Source organism: Lissotriton helveticus, chromosome 3_2 (assembly GCF_964261635.1).
Source record: "Lissotriton helveticus chromosome 3_2, aLisHel1.1, whole genome shotgun sequence".
In the NCBI taxonomy this organism is placed as follows: domain Eukaryota; kingdom Metazoa; phylum Chordata; class Amphibia; order Caudata; family Salamandridae; genus Lissotriton; species Lissotriton helveticus.
The window spans coordinates 64073992-64091885 of record NC_136062.1 but is presented as its reverse complement, the minus strand read 5'-3'; positions in this window follow the sequence as shown (position 1 = coordinate 64091885).

The window sequence follows — 17894 nt, the reverse complement described above, 5'->3', positions numbered from 1 at the left end:
GTGTCAGGTAAGTGCTTGCATGCCTGGGTCTCTTAAGTGATCTTTGTGTGCATCTGATGCTTGGGTCTGACAAAATGTGAGTGCGGATGTGTATGAGTGCTTGGGACAGGTATGGGAACAGGGAATTGGGATGGGAAATGAGCAGGATGTGGGGCGGAAGGTTGGGATCGGTGGAAGGTTGCTGTGAGGGAGGAGACCAGAGCCTGAAGAGACCTCTAGAGGCCAGATATAGCACAGTGGATGTATTCCAGGCAGGCTACCATCTGTGTCAGCTGTCTGCCTTGCACCTGGATGGCATTCAGAAGTGCTGCCTGACCCAGAGACATGTTCCTCAGGAGGTCAATATGCTCCTCACTCAGGGCTGTGGGGGTAACAGCTGCAGGAGATGAGGTGTAGGTAGTGAAGGAGATGGCTCCCCTCTTAGTGGCAAACAAGGATGAAGGTGGAACTAATCCTGTGGGATCTCCCACCTTTCTGGAGTGTCTATCGGTGGAAGACTCAGCTGATGATGAACTTGAGCTTGTGTCATCCTTGGCACTTCTCACACCCACATGGTCACTGCATCCCTCCGTGTCTGTGCTGTCACGTCTGGAACCACTGTGACCAGCTGTGTCCCCAATGACGTTGGCCACTTTTTCTTTGATTGTTCTGGGTGAATCTGAAACAATATGTAAAATAGGTTTATTGCAACTGTGTTTCCAAACTTGACCATCCTATAGCCAGAGAAAACATTTATTAAGTGCATTTTTTCACCCTGCTTCATAGTTCATTATATAGGCTTCAACATTAGCAAGAGCAGATTCATGCATGCTACATAACCTGCAAACAATTGGTACCACTTATGTCATAACCATGGACTGTTATAAATGCATTGTTGGACTTGTCTGCACTCCACCCATATTCTCATACTAGGATAGTTGACCACCTTGCATACTTCGGCACTTGCAGTACAACATGGTAAAATTATGTTACCAAATAGGATGGATACAAATTTAACATTTACAAAATGTTCACACAAGGCGATTTCATCAAGACTATGCCATGTCCAACTAAACATTTTACACAGAGTATATGTATCCGGACCCTGATTGGCGCAAATGAGCAGGGCAACTGACGGACAATGTAAGAGATGGTGTGGCCTAGAGCGTTCATTTATGCACATTATATAGGAGTGTGAATATATCCAGTATTATTGGAAGAAGGTGTATGACTGTATGAGTGAGGTATTGGAAATGGTTATGAGACCTAAAGGAAAGAGGTGTCTCCTGGATGTGTGGGAACCCACAGATCATAATAGTAAAGATAAGTTATGGGCAACCCTGGGTCAAATGGTAGCAAAAAGGAATATTGCACTACAATGGGGAGGCAGTAATACCACCGACGATTAGAACCTGGAAAGCGGATATGGACTGGTGCATTACCGGAGAAGAAACTGTCTACTTTGCGTGAGGCTGCCCTAAGAAATTGATTGCTATCTGGGCCAAATGGAATGCATATCGTGGGTATATTTGTGAGCCTCGTGTTCTTCCCTCCCTAGATGATCCAGCATCACCCTAATTGTAATTACTCAGAAAATGTGCACTATCAGGTCTGCATAACTATATCATTCAAGTATGTCTAAATATTTATTTAAAAAGAGTCACTTCCCTCCCAACACATCATGATGTGATGAAGGTCATGTTAAAGACCAATGTACCATCAACATGTGCTGTTGCAGATATCATGTCATATGCAATGCTCAGTGCACAGTGATGATACTTTAGGCTTCAAACTTCATCATATGCCCAATACCTGAAAAGTCTAATGAAAGCTGTACTTCAGTAGTTTAGCTGCATATCACATGTAGCATAGAAAAGTAGCTTGGAGACAATAACGGACAATGTTTTGAGAGATGTACACAGGATAATACTTCTCATAGCCAAATGAGCTTCCCCAATCCTGCTTTGTACAGGTGATAACACCAATCACAAATGTCATTCCTATAAGCCAATACACCCTTGAATGTTAATGTGTGTCAGTGATTATCTATGACATGAATAGGTGGGAGAACCATAGTCCTAGTGGGATGGTACATCACAGCACCATTTGGTATGAATTCAGATCTTGAGATTTCTACATCTCACTCCATGATGCATGTTACCAATAATGGAATGAATCTTTAAACACCCTTGGAGATGAAATACAAAACAGGGAAATGTACACTGGGCAACATGTAGCCACTAATGCTGATGGCACCAGTGATGTTTGCACACTCGTGTCACTGTTGAATCCCAACTTAACATTGGGAAGTGTTGTCCAGTTACTGCATAAAGAGTGCCCTGTATGCTGTGTCACTTAAAATAGGGTCACCATCACATGAGAGATAGTAGTTAGGGAACAACACTCTCTACATAAGGAAGATAATTGGCCTATTTGGTACAATTTTCACCCACAACATATAATAACATAAGCAGCTTGAACATCTCACTCAGCCATGTATCTGCTCAAGACAAGAAATTGGTAGTGGACTGGACTCAGTTGTGTTCCTGTTAATAAACAAATAGGCACAGCACATCAGCATTCACCTGCTACCAGACATACACAAACATTGACTCTTCTTGTTTGGCTTACATGCTCCCCCCCCCATAATGATGGGGAAATGCCTGCCTGTAAAAAAAAAAAGTTGGCATTGTAACATGTATGACTCGGGCCATGTCTCACCCCCTTGTCAATGCTGTTGGGCCCTCAACTTCCCATGAAGCGACGGGTAGACCACCACCAGTATGCAGGCCATTGGGGGTCAGGGTTTGGTGCGTGACTCTCCCCTGTTGGGAGGGCAGCCCCACCTGGACTGCCACAATCTTCCTAGTCAAGCTTCTCAGGTCCTCCTACCTCGTACGACAATGGGCACTGCACAGGTAGAAGAACCCCAAGGTCCGCACCTTCAACGCGATGGCTTCTGATGGGCGTTGACTTGTATGGATACAGTAGATGAATACACAGATTTTAACTACATATATTTTATATACACCTAATACAAGCATTAATCAATAGTACATGCCAGTCCCACATGCTAAGCACGACAAAGACATAAATAAACACTTTAGTAATTATCTGCTGAATATCATCAAGCCTGGTCATGATCTACACTGACTAAGGCAGTTCACTGACATCAGGGAGGCCAGGGCCATCCTACATGTACTGTGATGTGAGATACTATGAAACATCACATACCATTTTGAGCTTCTGAAGGGTAAACTATTTAAGCATGATTATACAGACACCTGGTCAGCCAGGCCCACTAACTTGATGCATATGGTCCATACAAGCTAGTACCATATTATAGACTACATCTTAAGACTTAGATCATAAGGAAAGGGCTGGCGTGTGTGTCATTGAGAACACTTCTCTGGAAATGTGAGACCTGAGGAACACTTAATCGGATATCATAATATATCTGATTGAGTTAGTCTGGTATGTACTGCTATCCCTTAACACATATATGGCACTGTTACAGGGATGACATTTTACATACCATTGTATGTCTTGTTAGATTGGTTGATTGTAACAAAGCTGGTGATTCACATATCAAAAACTCTTCAGAAGTAATCAACTCTCTGCACTCTTAATGTGTCACCTGTGCAACAGGCCTATACAATGCAAGCCGTAATTATGGGAAAGTAACACCAGACCTATGGAAGTAGGGGGCATGTCTCAAGTAAATGACACACATGGAGAATATGGGTCAATTGAAAGAAGTATCAGGTCAGGGGTTACCTCTGTCACCATTTCAATGCAGTCCATGTAAAAATATTCAGGACTAGTAAAGGTTCAAGAAATACCTTTGGGGAACATCTAAGGATCTGCAGGTCTACAAGGTGATTATTCGGTGCATCATTTGTATTGCCACAGTAACTATGATCCAGCCTGGGCACAACTCATTGTCAGTTCTTGCTCTCTGCAGTTTGTGCATACTGATCTCACTTGAACCTCACATTTCAAACACTTCAAAACATAAATGTACATCTTGTGGCCACGCAATAAGGGATCTCGAGGTCGTATGGCACTCTGAAGAGGTCTGTGAGCTATAGTCAGCTCCCAGACAACAGTGTGTCAAGTTGTGATCTGGGCTGAGTGAATTATGGCACTGTACACACAACTAACATCATCCTCATCTGCTTCTTACAGTATACATAGACAGCTCGCGCAGTAAGCTCTATATATTTGGATGCACGTTTACCGTGATCTGATTAGCAAATCAATCATAGGTACCTTTAAACTTTAAGTGTGTCACCACCACTACAAATGAGGGCTCACCTATGTACATTTGAAATACTCCATTATCATGTAATTCCCAATACAAAAATCATCTGTGTAGTGCATTACTGTGCTTAAAGGCAAAATATGCGGCTCACTATACACCGTGGTTTTGACACAAAATATCACAAAATTATCATTATTGTGCAAATTTTAGATTTCAGAACGAGTGATGTGCACATTTTTGTTACAGACAAATGTGAAGGCCACAATGGAGATTATTGGTGGAAGTTGTGAAGGAAGTGGCCCGATTAGGGTCACCGGGGTCACTCACGATCACCTCTCAGCCTTCCATACCAAATGAAGAGTCGGTCAGACAGCAGGAGCGGCTCCTCCATGTGGGCATCGGGGCGTCCCCTCACTGCTTTCTCGCAGTGCGAGAAGCAGAAACCTAAAATACCATTTTTTGTTTCTGCTTCCCGCACTGCGAAAAAGCAGAAGCAGGGTATGCCTGGTTGGGGGCAGGCAGGTGGGTGTGTCGGGGAGGAGTAGATAGCCCAATGTTATGGGCGCTGACTGTTTGATCAACCCCATGGACGACCAAACCAGTCATAGCACTCCCTGTTTTCTTCATGTAGGCTGATTCCCAGCCTGCATGAAGATAACGTCCTCCCTGTAGACGCCTGTGAGGACAGCGTCTTAGCCAATCACAATGCTGCCATTGCAGTGTTGTTATTGGCTTAAGGGAAGAGAGGGAGGCTGCCTGCTTCCTGTTTGCACAGAGCAGGAGGCGCAACACAGGAGTCTCACACCGGAGGTAAAGGTACCTTTTTTTAAATTTTTTTAAATTAAATTAATCCCCGACCCACCCCTGCGCAACCCCCCACCCGCGAGTCATGACGGACGCGACTGTCAGATAGTAGAGAATACAACCCAATATCTGTTTTTTTAGATAAACTCAGATTGGAGCCCAGTCGCTTAGGAGTGCTTCAGAGGGACTGACATCAGCAAGCATAAAGATACATTATCTACATTTCAGAACCAACGAAGGCACGCCCACAATGGAAATTTCTAAGCAGATGCAGAAAAACAGTGAAGTACGAAAACTAAGTTTTGATTCTATGTCCGGGAACATGCTGTCTACTACTAAGGTCCTTCTGCCCGTGCCCGCCACCAGAAAAGTGGGAGAAAGCAGCTATCTAGAGGGAATGATATGCACTAACAAGAACAGCGTATTTATTATCGAAGCAAATCTTAGCCTTGGAGAAAGATAACCAAACAGAGGCCTTTTCTCTGAAATAGCTACGTATGAGTTTCGATTTTGACGCTAAATGGCGCCGACATAGAAAATGGCGCCCCAAATGCTAACATGCAAGAACAATATATGAACATGAATTTTTCCAATCTAACAGGCCCTCCTTTTTGCATAAGCTAAACATTTTCTAATAATAACAAAGAGCATATAAAGCAACAACACAAAAGTCAGAGGTAAACTTTCAGGAGCACTCCATATTGTCAGCGTCAGGAAGGGAGACCGTTAGGAGGGAAGTTGTCTTGAAAATACCCTCATCTATCTGCAGGAGGTCATCTATTTCTCTCTGCGTCATAGTTGTAGCATTAGTATTATGAATGGTTGTTTTCTTTGGAATAAGGAGAGTGGTGCAATAGGAACAACAGAATGGGAGGCCCAGAATGAGGACATAGCAGAGTAGCATCACAACTAAATAAATTATTTTTTCGTAAATCCAACCCCAATTTCCAAACAATAACCAGCTCTAATTTCCGCTGGCCATTCCTTTGACATTCTCCAGGATATCTAATATAGGCGTAGTGATATTTTGTTCCATATTCTTGAACCCGACTACACACTGGTCCCCGACTACAGTGCAGACACCACCATTCTTTGCCAAGAAGAAGTCAACTGCATATCTAGTCTGCTCGGAATATATATGCATACTTTCCAATTGAGTGATGATGTCACGTAAAGCTGCGACTGTAGAGTTGGACAAAATTTGAAATTTGCACCCAAAGTATTCTCTAGCCTTCTCACCCCTGGCCAAGGAAGTACCACGCAATATGAAAATGGAAGAAATAATATATCAAAAAGTGATCTTATTACTGCAATTGTTGACTTCCAAATCCGTTACTCCATCACAAAACTTCGCATTCAATGTTCTTTTCCCCATCTTATATTTGGCTTACCATGCTTGCAAGGCACGCCCAAAGGGAGCACCATCCCAAGAGCAACATCATCTGTACCATTATAAACATTTGAATAAGTACCATTAGACAGAAAATCAAATCCTGGGCGTGCATAAAGTGATCCTTCATAACTACATATCTAGTGTTCATTCCAAAGGTGCTTGGATCCTTTTCATTCGCTAAAGACATTGTATTTTTGAACAATGTTATTCCAGAACAATTAATGTACAGAGATGTGTCAGTGCTATTTACTATTGGGCAACATGCCAGATAATAACCAGCTTGTCGAGTGACTGTTAAATCTTGGTAATGTCAACCCACCTAGGTAACGTTCTGTTCTTCCATGTAAAAATTATCCGATGGACTGTAGGATCATGTTCAAGATCTTATGTTTGACACATGAAGCATTTTTTAGGATTCCGGCTCTGAGGGCATCAAGGCAATTTCCCAGCATTATGCTCCCATAAGCTCTCTTCAATCTGCGGATAAAAATGTGCTTATTATTCCGAGATTTAAGAGGGTTAAATGGGGCGGCGAAGCCTTCTCCTATGCTGCGCCAAAATTGTGGAACTCGCTTCCAGTAGAAATCTCTTGCTTGGTCTCTTTACCACTGTTTCGTAAGGCCTTAAAGACCTGGCTTTTTTGTCGTTCCTCTGTTTAAGCTGGTTCTTCTCTCTCCGTCTCTGTCCTTGGATATTCGCATCTAGCACCTTGACGCCCTTGGGCTGAGTTTTGCGCTTTACAAGTCTAATTTCAGTCATTTATTCATTCAATAAGTACTATTGTCACACCCTTGATAACCTTTTCCTCGTAGCTTCCTATAATACATGCAAGGGCCCGGATATTCAATACCAAATTACCCTTTTACCTCCACAAATTGTGGCGGGCGGGAGTAGGTATAATTGGCAATTGACAGTGGATAGGCGGTCCATAAACCTGTAACAGATTCAGTCGGGTAACAAGCAGTACCTTCTCCTAAGAATCTCTTATGTGAATCTTAAAATTATTACTCTGAGTCATTCTTTTCCATCAAACCTGTGGAATAAACTTACCCTTGGTACATGATGGTGCATCCTGATCATGTTCCAAAACCCCTAACATCCCACCCAAGATCAATAGCATCAAAACCACAAGAACAGCACATATAACTTTTCTCCTTGATGACCAAAATACACGGGTGTAGACAGGAGAAGTAATTGGCTGCTCTTTCTCAGCAACCATTCTGCCAAAAGGATGCATGCTAAATGATAGAAAAATAAGGGGGGCAGGGTGCAAAGAAATACACAAGTTCCTAGTGTCCTTTAGAGCCTCACTGGTACAGGCTCCTATTGTTCATCAACACATTAGCACTCTTGAGCACTGGCGGTGGAGCTTGCTCTGTCCTAAGCTTGAGTTTCCACGTCGACCAGCATAAGTATATCCCCCAGGGGATACTTCAATCAATCCTGTCCAATGTTCAGACAGTGCACAAAACTCTCATCACCTTAAACTAACTCCGTTGGTTCCATATCAAAGTACAGCCTGAATTATACAGTCCATCCCTAACTAATCTTTCTTCTCTTTTGGTGCACGTTCCCTCAGCCGAGGGCGCAAATTGTACCTAGAGGCCCCAAGCACTGAAGGATCAATGAAAAGAGGCTCCTGGATAGGCTGCATTTCCGGAGAAATAGCTGCATTCAGCACATTATCATTTTCCTCATTCGTTTGTGTCCAGGTCAGCTTGGCATCGCTGAAGGGGACGAACCAAGGTACCGTCTTGCACTCCCCTATTCCATCCTTCACCCACTGGTCATAGGGAAGGGGCAAAGGAATCCTGCAACAATGGGTCGCATGATCCAGTTCTTACCGCCAGCAACTTTCACCCTAGTACAAGTTGCTAGCAAGACCTAATCTGGCTCCCTCTAACATGGCTCCAAACAATTCTCCCGCTGAAAATTCCTGATTAAAATTAAGTTGATGGGCTGAATCTCATGGCCGGGTCCCACTGGCATAGGAGGCAAGGAATCCCTGACCTGTTGGTAAATAGAATGTAAACTTTTGGTTAACTGGCCAAGAAAGTTAGTCAATAATGGGTACTCATTATCACAAAACTGCTGAGGTCGCGGAACGCAACAGACATTTGCCAGGCCTGAAAACACGACCTTATATGATGACAATTCTGTCCTAGAATGTGCTGTTGCTCTGGTTGATAAAGGAGCCAACCGTAAAGCATCTGGCCACTTTAATCCTGTAGTCTCCTGATTTTCTGCCAGTTTGAGTTAGAGTGTACCATTGTACTTCTCAACCAAACCCACTGACTGTGGATGATTAGCAGCATGGAAATTTTGCTTTATGTGTAAACCATCACAAATCAATTGAATCACTTTTGCATTAAAATGACTTCCTTTATCACTCCAATTAAAACGGGGCGTGCTAAAACGAGGAAAGAACTCCTTCAGGAGCACCTTTGCAGTCGTAATGGCTGTATTGTCTTCAATGGGATAAGCCTCTACCCATTTACTAAGTGCACAGACATCCACCAAAACATACTTTAAATTATTGCATCTCTCTAACTCAATGTAATCCATTTGAAGGACCTCCAAAGGGAAAGTAGGGGGTGCAAAATTACAAGGCGGTGTCGGGATACCTTTTCCAGGATTGTGCATCATGCACACCATAAAGTACTTCACTAAATGTGCAGCAATCTTAGGGATATTGTCATTCTGCCATACATGGTCTAACAACTTGCAAATACCCTTAGCACTAATATGGACTAGGCCATGGGCCATTGTGACTACTGGAAGAACATATGCATCGGGCAACATCCATCTTTGCTTACCTGACTTATCGATCCAACATCCCTCGTCTTTCAATTGTGCTGCTAACTCTTCAATTGTGGCTTCGCTCTGTATCTCTTTTACATTCTCAAGTGTATCCTCAAACATGACATCTTCAGGCACCAACCTGCTACAAACATTTTTTTCACCTTTGTCCTAGCCGTTTCCTTAGCTGTCTGATCCGCAAAAGCATTTCCCGTACCTACTTCGTCGGTGAACTTCCGATAAGCGCTACACTTCACTATGGCCAATTTCTTCAGGAGTGTCAAAGCAGACAAAAGCCTCATAATAAGGTGCCCATGCTGGATTTTGGTGCCATGAGAAGTAATGAACCCTCGCTCAGCCAAAGTCACCCAAAGTTATGCACGACCCCAAAGGCATACTGGCTGTTAGTGTAGATGCTGACAACCAACCCCTCGCTCAATTCGCAAGCTCGAATAAGGACACCAAACTCAGCAGCTTGAGCAGATTAATTAGGGACTGTGATGTCTCTGCTACTGTACGCAGTGTGGTAATAGTATAAGCAGCAGTTGTAGTGACATCTGATAATTTAAAACAAGAGCCATAGACATATAGTTCCCCTCGTGGGTCAGATAAGAGAACATCTGTCAAGTATACCCGTCCTTTCGTCCCTTCTTCCCTCCGGAAGATAATTTCATGTTTATCGACTTCATCACTGTTGGAAGGGAGGGGTATTAACGTGGCTGGATTCAGAGTTACACATCTTTTGATAGTGATATTCTTAGCAAACTATGTCAATTCACAGCCAGTAGGACGTGCACTTGTGAGGTGCTGTGTCTTTGTTTTATTCAAAAGTGTTATGGGGTACCATGACTGTGAGGTCAGTATCAAGCACGAGTCCAGCCAATTGTCTGATCGAAGTGGCCACAGCCACGGCCGCTCTTAGACAACATGAGAGGGCTCTTGCAACTGGATCAAGGACTGCAGACAATTAAGCACACAGCTGGTGCTTATCCCCAAATGTTTGTGTTAAAACAGAAAGCGCACAACCAGCCATCTAATGGACATACAACACAAACTGTTTGCTGTAATTAGGAGTGCCACATACTGGAGCTGAACAAGGTTCAGTTTTCAATTGCTCAGGAGACTGCTGACATTCAGGTGTCTTAGGCAAGGGCTCATGCACATCTTTCGTTGTTAGGGTAAGCAAGGGTTTGATTAGTAAGCAAAAGTTAGGTATTCACTGCCGAAAGTATGAAGTGATACATATAAAGCATGCACATCTTTCTGGGTCTGTGGAATATGCATTTTAACAATGGTACTGATATGCACAGGGGTCAACCTCCTACCCTCCTTCGACAGTAGGTGGCCTGAATAGGTGACCTCCTGTCAACAATACTGAAATTTAGAAAGGGAAACTTTATGGCCATGATGAGCCAAATTCAACAATAATTTAACTGTACTATCTTTACAACCCTTCTCTGTATCAGACACAATAAGGAGGTCATCAACATACTGCACCAATACATTACCTGCAGGAAGCAAAAGTGAATCCAACTGACTCTTCAGAGCCTGACTGTAAATACTAGTACTCTTGATATAACCCTGTGGAGGTCGACAAAATCTGAAGCTCCTACCAGCGAATGAAAACGTGAACAAATACCTACTATCTGAAAGTATAGGAATACTAAAGAATGTGTTTTTCAAGTCAATCACAGAAAATAATTTGGGAGTGGAAGGAATCAGTGTCAAAACGTCTAGGACCACTAGAAACTGGGGAACCATTATTGTATTAACGTCACCCAAGTCAATCACAAAATGATGAACATCTTCTTGATCATCAGGGGAACCCAAAGGCGCCCGTTTGAGAATAGGGAGAATGATATTATCACAAATATTGGCAGAAGTCTCTTCCACTACCCCTTTCTTTATCAAATCCTAAATAATTTGCAACAGGGCTCATTCTCCTGTCTGTGTTATTTTATTATGGGGAATATGGGGCCAAATAGCATTGTCTTTGACGTGTATCAAAACCAGTGGTATATGCAACAGCCCTATATCTGTATCACCCACAGAGTGGGTGGCGCATCAGCAAATTCAGGAGGAAAGGGGAGAGGGAGACACTGTTTAGTACTTACACTTGGGCCCATCCTCATATAGACACCTTCCGTGGAACAATAAATAGTGGCATGTAATTTCCTAAACAAATCCAAACCCATCAAATTCTCGCCACAATTAGATGTCAGCAAAAATGGTGAATTCATAGTAAAAGGACCAATGATCAATGCAAGAGGTCTGGAAATGGGGCTTACAACCGCTACATAAGAAAAACCTACCAAAACATTATTATGGCCAGATTGAGCTGCCCCTGGGACCATATTTCAAGAAACAGAATTTTTTGTTGCACCTGTATCCACCAAAAATTCGTTAATCAAACCTTGTATTTCTGCTGTTACATAAGACCCACGCTGGTCAACAGGTATAGGAACTGGTCCCTGACTCTGTCCCTGGCAATCCTGGCTATAAGACATCCCTGTTGCTACATCCATATCATAGTCATCATGGTAGTACTGCTCATCATGAGGGACATCAAAATAATTATTATCAGAACAGCCCTGTGATGCTGCAACGTTCTGAGCCCAGTCAGCTCCACCAATTCCATGATCCTGTCCATGAGAACCGCATCCTCTAAGGACTGCAATCTTCTGCAAAAGCAAGGGATACTCGCTGCGCCAGTGACTCTCCTCCTTACAATACGCACACTGATTCGGCCCCAGAGGCACTGTGTTCGGCTTCCTACTAGTGCATGGAAGCTGTCAGGCAGGACCACCATTTCCTCTACTATTCCCTCTAAATACCTGTTGCAACAACAACTGTATCTTCAAATCCTTATGCTTTTTCTCTGTCCTCTCTTTCTCCTCATTGTCCCAATGTTCATAATAGTGAGCAATATTCAGAATAATAGAATGGGAGTGGGTGGACCAGGTACTTTCAGAAGCCTGTAAATGAGTTGCAATTTGGGGGAGTAAATTAGAAACAAATCTATTGACAAACAGCCAAACATCTCCCTCAGTAGACAGGCCCTGTACACCGTAATCCAAATAATATCCTTGAATCGAGTGAAGAAATCAGACACACTCTCATCTTTCTTTTGTTGACGAGCTGTCAATTTATCCCAATCCACTTTCCTCAGCGGAATAAGAGAATGCATATATGTAAGAATGCCGCCTGGCAATATTAGTATCCCCGCTCGGGGCTTATCACCTGGCTTTCTTTCCTGATCCCATGCTTTAATTTGATCCCAAGTACCACCCAACTCCAGGGCATGATCTTGAGTATGGACCAGCCTCCAAATATCAACCGGAATAAGGAGACATTTCAATATTAGCAACAGTCATTACCGTCGAATAAGAGGTTTCAGTCACTTCTTTATAATAAGCAGAAGGATTTTTTCTAGGATCGGCAACTGAGTCTTAAGGGAAAAATCCTCACTTCTTTTCTATGGTGCATAAACTCATTTTTTTTTTAAACCAGGCCACTACACCAGATAGAGAAACATTACCACACTGATCTGTTAACTCTGGTATCTCTGGGTGATGTATGGGATGAACCTCTCGCATCGGAAAATGAGACACTGTAGTAGGACTCTTATCATGCAACCTTCCCCTATAGGCAGCCAATGTGGTATTGTTTTCAAAAACTTGACCTGAGTCCATACCATTAGTATACACACAATATTTATTATCAAATACATTTTGTGGTGAAGCATCCCAAAATGTTGCTGTCGGAGGCCTATTAACATGGATGACATGTGCTTAAGAGCATGCTGCTGTATAAAAGACTTGTAATCTTTCATCACACTCCAAACATCCTCCACACCATAAATGGGATTATGACCCCACTGCACAGCCTGATTAGCCACTAGCTTCATCCCCCACTGCAGAACGTACAAAAGGGCCCATATGCTCATCACATTTTGTCAAATCTATATCCTCAAATCCCCGAACTGGCATCTCAATACTTGCAAATGTCGGGGATGAAAAACCATAGAGGGAGAAGCAACAGTAGCACATGGTAGGATCGTCGCAGGCTGGTGCATCGGGGGAGAGAAAGCTGGAGATAGGGATATCGAGACAATAGGTGTGAAAGGTGTACTAACAGTCACAGTTGCCACAGATGATGAAGGCAACGAAGGAGGAGCCAAGGCCACAGCCGTTGAGATGATAGCAGTAGGTACTGGGACTGTGGAAACAGTAGTGACAGGCGGCTGTGATGGCACAGGGACAGTGGGATATATTCTTTGAGAGGTATATGAGGGCGGGGGTTAAGTATCTAATAATTCTTCTACAAAAGTGTCAGTTTCCTCCTGGGCCAAATACACTTTATTAACATTCAATCGAAACCTCTTATCTTCACATTCAACTCCCTTTTCTTGCTTTTTTTTATTCTATGCTTTCCGTGCTTCTTTCTCCTCCTTCAATCGTCTCTGCCTAGCTGCTTTCTGACATGCTCTGAGGGAATCAAACATGGACGGTCTACTTCATCTCTTGAACAACTGTTCCTGTAAATACCCAATCATTTGTTCACCAAAAGTGCTAGTCAACAGCCACTGCAACTCGGCATTGTCCCTTGTATATTTGTGCCATAACATATTAAACATAATAGGGCCAAGACCATGCTTCACATACATATCAAAATTTGGAGTGCCTTCTGGAGGCGCCAACTGAGCTTCTTCTAATTGAGCATCTACAGAACAACAGCAACAGCACAAAGAAAACAATTTACTGATCCCAGGCATTCTCAAAAGAAAACAAGTTCACTATTTTTGCCTGGTAAAGCAATTGCAAATGCTTTTTTCCCAAAGACGGCCCTCAGACTGTACCAAATGCAAACCAAAATGGTACCATATCCACAAAGAACCAAAACAAACTCAACCAATATATGAAGGTTAAGCAAACAAATTCTCCACTGTCGGCTCTTCAGACCAAACGATCTGATCCAATGGTTTTGCTGTTTAGGACTCCAGTCGGGATGACCGCTGGGTGAGACCCCGTCCGTCAGGACGGAAGGGGCAGCTGGGAGTAATCAATGCTCCTCCTACAGGGATCCCTGGACCGTCAGTCTGACCCGAGGATGGCCTTGACCTCCCTGTAGTCCGTGGAAGGGGATGGGTCGCTCATCCATAGGACTCCCTGTTAGGGTGTTAGGGCACCAACTAAAGGAAGTGGCCCTATTTGGGTCATCCGGGTCACTCACGACCACCTCTCAGCCTTCCATACCAAATGAAGAGTCAGTCAGACAGTAGAGAATACTAACACATATCTGTTCATTTAGATACACTCAGATTAGAGCCCTGTTTGCCCAGTTGCTTACGAGTGTTGCAGATGGACTGACATCAGCAAGCATAAAGATACATTATGTACATTTCAGAACCAACCAAGACATGCCCACAATGGAATGTTCAAGTAAATGCAGCAAAACAGTGAAGTACAAAAAACTAAGTTTGGATTCTAAGGCCAGGCACACTCTATCTACTACTCAAGGTCGTTCTGCCCGTGCCTGCTACTAGACAAGTGGAAGAAGGCCACTATCTAGAGGGAAAGGTATGTGCTAATAAGAACAGCGTATTCATTAATGAAGCAAAAATTAGCCTTGGAAACACATACCCTAACAGAGGCCTTTTCTCTGAAATGGCAAAATATGAGTTTCGATTTTGACACAAAATGGCGCCGACATCTAAAATGGCGCCACAAATACTAATATGCAAGAACAATACGCAAACATTAATTTTTGTCTTCTAACAGTTGAACAGCAGACAATGATTATGTCAATTAAGTGTAATGCTTTCTGATATAGTTACGTCTTGTCACATGACATTTGGCTTACTCTTCATATATGTTACTCTAGAAACTGGGACCAATGTTCAAATTTGATATGTAATGTAATGTAATGTATGTAATGTAATGTAAGGTACACTTGTATAGCGTGGCTGTCTCCCAAAGGGTATCCTGGCACTTAGATTACTGAGCGGCGAGAACAACAGAGAAGGCACGGTCTACTCTCTAGGGAACAGTCTGGTTTTCAGTTCCTTCCTGAAGCAGGACAAGGTGTTCAGTTGTCTAAGCTCCAGGGGAATTGCATTCCAGAGTCTAGATGCTGTGAAGCTAAAGGATCTACCCCCCATTTGCACTTTCTTAACATGGGGAACACAGATCAAATATGCAGAGGATGAGTGTAGGGATCTAACAGGCGAGTACTATACAAATTTCCTTTGAAGTACCCATAAACCCTATTTTGGGTACTGCCCTATAGACAATACTAAGTGCCTTGAATTGTACCCTTTGTACAACAGGCAGCCAGTGAAGGTCCCTAAGGGCCAAAGAGGACGAAGCTCCCCATGGCCGATTTAGTGCAAGCTTTGCCGCCATTGTCTGCACTCTCTATAGTTTCTTGAGCAGAGAGGCTAGGGCACCCAAAAGCAGAGCATTACAGTAGTCAATTCTGCTTAAGACGATGCTCCGAACCATTTGAGATCTGGTAGCAGTGGGCAAAAATGGAAGAATCTTATGCAAAGCTCGAAGAAGGGACAGACAGGTGCGCACAGTTTTATTCACCTGGGAGTCCAGCTGAAGATTACTATCCATCAGTACTCTTAAATTGCGCACTGTATTAGTGGGCATTAAGGAGTTGTTAGCCGGGCCAGGAAAACAGTCTGTAGGAAGGGGACACTGAATACAACATGCCATACAGCACAGGACGTCAGTTTTTTCCTCAATTAATTGTAAGGAATTCATTTTTCAGCCAGTCTGCCATTTGATGCAAACAGTTATGGAACTTTTCCAGAGACACTGCATTGTTGCCCTCAAAGGTGAAGACAATCTGAGTGTCATCCGCATAATTGATGGCATTAATTCCAAACAATTTTATTAAGACAATGAGAGGGTGAAGGTATAAATTAAACAGGATAGGGCTGATAGCCGAGCCCTGAGGAACCCCCTGTTTAACCTCTCTGTATTGAGAGAAAAAAGGCGGCAGAGTCACTGCCTGCTGCCTATTGGAGAGATAAGAGTGTAACCAATCTCGTGCCTTGCCCACAATACACAATTCCTCCAGCCTTCTAATCAGTATCTGGTGGTTAACCGTGTCGAACGCGGCCAACATGTCAAGCAGCACTAAAAAGGCTGTCTGACCACTGTCGGCCCACATTCTCAGGTTATCCAGGACTGCCACCAAGGCAGTCTTGGTCCCATGTACGGGGTGAAACCCAAATTGGACTTCGTCCAGTAGCTAGTTGTCCTAAAGATACTTGGAGGGGGATTTGGTTACTACCCTTTCTAGAATCTTAATAGGGTAAGGTAACAGGGAGATGGGTCTGTAGTTGGAGGTTCTATGGGGATCCATTGAGGCCTTTTTTAGTAAAGGAGAGACCACTGCCTTTTTTCAGCAATCTGGAACTACATCTATGGCTAGAGATTGACTGCAGATATGATATAGGAGTGGGAAAAATTCACCTCCAAAAAGCTTTCAGAACTTTTGAGGAAGTGGGTCCCTAGGGGAGCCTGAGGAAACCCCAGCAGCAATTACATGAAAATCCTCACCTGAGGGCATCGGGAAGTGGTCCAAGATTGTCATATGTTCCTTATTGATTATATCATTGCTTAATAGGGTAACATTATCTGTATGTAGGTACCCATCCTCATCAACCGGGGATTTAAGTTCTGTTAGAATGTTACTGATTTTTTCCAGGTTATCACACAATTCTTGTGAAGCCGGGATAGTAGATTTGGCACAGTCTAGGTTGGATAGACCTCTAACCAAATTAAATAAAGTTTGTGATTTATTAGAGGAGTGAAGATGAATCTCCTTGTGGTACTTGGCCTTGGCTTTGCCTATTAATGCTTTATCGGTATGGAGCATATTTTTAAGACTATCTTATCTGCCTCAAAATAAGTCTTCCTCCACTTCCTTTCAGCTTGTTTACAGCTAGTCTACAACAATCTCAGCTCTTCGTTATACCATGGGGCAGATAGCTTTTTACAATTTTTAGCTTTCCTCAACGAAGGCACGCCCACAATGGAAATTTCTAAGCATATGCAGAAAAACAGTGAAGTACAAAAACTAAGTTTTGATTCTATGTCCGGGCACATGCTGTCTACTACTAAGGTCCTTCTGCCCGTGCCCGCCACCAGAAAAGTGGGAGAAAGCAGCTATCTAGAGGGAATGATATGCACTAACAAGAACAGCGTATTTATTATCGAAGCAAATCTTAGCCTTGGAGAAAGATAACCAAACAGAGGCCTTTTCTCTGAAATAGCTACGTATGAGTTTCGATGTTGACGCTAAATGGCGCCGACATAGAAAATGGCGCCGCAAATGCTAACATGCAAGAACAATATATAAACATGAATTTTTCCAATCTAACAGTCCCTCCTTTTTGCATTAGCTAAACATTTTCTAATAATAACAAAGAGCATATAAAGCAACAGCACAAAAGTCAGAGGTAAACTTTCAGGAGCACTCCATATTGTCAGCGTCAGGAAGGGAGACCGTAAGGAGGGAAGTTGTCTTGAAAATACCCTCATCTATCTGCAGGAGGTCATCTATTTCTCTCTGCGTCATAGTTGTAGCATTAGTATTATGAATGGTTGTTTTCTTTGGAATAAGGAGAGTGGTGCAATA